This window comes from Etheostoma spectabile, chromosome 10, assembly GCF_008692095.1.
Source record: "Etheostoma spectabile isolate EspeVRDwgs_2016 chromosome 10, UIUC_Espe_1.0, whole genome shotgun sequence".
In the NCBI taxonomy this organism is placed as follows: domain Eukaryota; kingdom Metazoa; phylum Chordata; class Actinopteri; order Perciformes; family Percidae; genus Etheostoma; species Etheostoma spectabile.
Window position 1 is genome coordinate 25,744,022 of NC_045742.1, and position 1,992 is coordinate 25,746,013.

Sequence of the window (1,992 nt, forward strand, 5' to 3'; positions counted from 1 at the left end):
ACTGAAAAGAGGAGAAATCAGACCAATCACAACAGCTGGTCAGTCTGATGTCACGTTGCCTGACCTCATTACTATTCATGAGCTTGTTGGGTAACAGATACTGATAGCCAGGATTTCATTGGCTAGCTGTTAGCCAATCAAAGTCAATGTTGAATATTAATGAGAATTGGCACAAATGGAGCTGAGTCTTCCTGCAGGCCTTCTTTAACCTACATCCTACACAGGTCCACTGAACACATTTATACGACTCTTGCGTCGCTTGTGTAAAAAATTGTAGCGCTGAAGTGCCGCTGAAATATATTCTAATCCAGATATTTACAAGAATGGCTCATTTTAATCCAACAGTTTTGTAATAATGATCAGTGCAAAAAGAAAAAAAGTATTCTAATATTCACAGCTTGGTAAAGCCATTGAGTCAATTTTTGCAAACATAAGTGTTGTCGCCTTGTATATAAGCTTCACCTGTGACTAAATGGTATAAATTAGGTCTCGTGTGTATAAAAACAACCCCAGTACACTAGACCTTCACATCAACTGCAACTAAACCTCTGCAAACATGCCTAAGATTCACTCTGAGACTAAAGTTTTGATTATCAAGAGGCTGAAGACCAGATCACTGCTGATGTGGCAGACACCTTCAATGTGTCTCAGCGTCAAGTACAGAGGATATAAAAAAACATTTGAAGACACTGGAGATGTTTTTGACACCCAGGTCAGGCAGACCCCGCAAGACAACTGCTCGAGAGGACCGTTTGTGGCTCGAAAATCCAAGGCCAGCCCATTTTCTACTGCAGCAGAGCTCCACCAGACCTGGTCCCCTGAGTCCCTGTGTCAACCTGAACGGTTTGTCGGATTCTGTCTCGAATGGCCCCCATGGCGAATCATGCTGCCAGAAGCCAGCACTAAACAAAAGAAATTGAAAAACCGTGTGGCATTTGCCAAGGCCCACAGCCTGCTAAAAGGATGGACGCTGGAGAAGGTGAATGGAAGAGTGGATTTTTCAGATTAATCTTCTGTTGAATTACACCACAGTTCCCCAATATTGCAGGAGACCTACTGGAGCCTGCATGGATCCAAGATTCACCCAGAAAACGTGAAGTTTGGTGGCGGAAAAATCATGGTCTGGAGTACATCCAGGATGGGGTGTGCGAGAGATCTGCAGGGTGGAAGGCAACATCATAGTCTCAAATACCAAGAATCTATAACTACCCCTTAGCTACTCTATATCCACCCATAAAAGAGGCCAAATTCTCCAGCAGTGGTGCTCCTCACTACTTCCATCCACTTCAAAGTTCCTCAAGGGAAGAAGGCAGAAGCTCCAGGATCGTCCGGCCCAGTCACCAGACATGAACATCATTGAGCATATGTGGGGTAGATGAAAGAGGAAGCATGGAAGACCAAACCAAAGAATATTGATGAACTCTGGGAGGCAGCAAGACTGCGTTTCCTAGCTATTCCTGATGACTTCATCAATACATTGTATGAATCCTTGCCAAACCGCATGGATGCAGTCCTTCAAGCTCATGGAAGTCATACAGATATTAAATTTGAATCTCACAGCACCACTATTTAGTTTGCTGATATATTTTAGTATTTGTAGAAATTTTTCAATTTATGTATAGGCGACAAAACTTTTGTCTTGCAAAATTTGACCTTTCTGTCTTGTTTAAATATAAAATCTTTTTTTAGTGAAACTATTATTCAGCGCATTGACATCATTTGGGAGGGTTTTAGCTTTTCATATGAGCTATTTCTTACACCAATTGATTCATTAAAAGTCAGGTTAATAGCAGGTGTTTCTACAAAATGATAAGCAACAAGACTTTTGTCAGGGAGTGTAGAATGGCTTGAAACAAGGCAATTTTTCCACAAATGTTTTTTTACAGAGTCCATGGTAGAACTTCAGACATTACCACAAAGTAATGAAATACGTGTGGTAGGGCACCTTTAACAATGCAGACTTCAATGTTCTTAGTTTTACAGGGGCTTCGA

General features: G+C 41.5%; 1 protein-coding gene across 2 annotated transcripts in view; it reads right to left on the reverse strand.

Annotated features, from left to right (window-relative positions):
• The window catches only part of b3gat2 (beta-1,3-glucuronyltransferase 2 (glucuronosyltransferase S)), a 134,068-nt gene that overhangs the window by 128,522 nt on the left and 3,554 nt on the right, over positions 1-1,992 (reverse strand). The gene's annotated exons all lie outside the window — the stretch shown is intronic.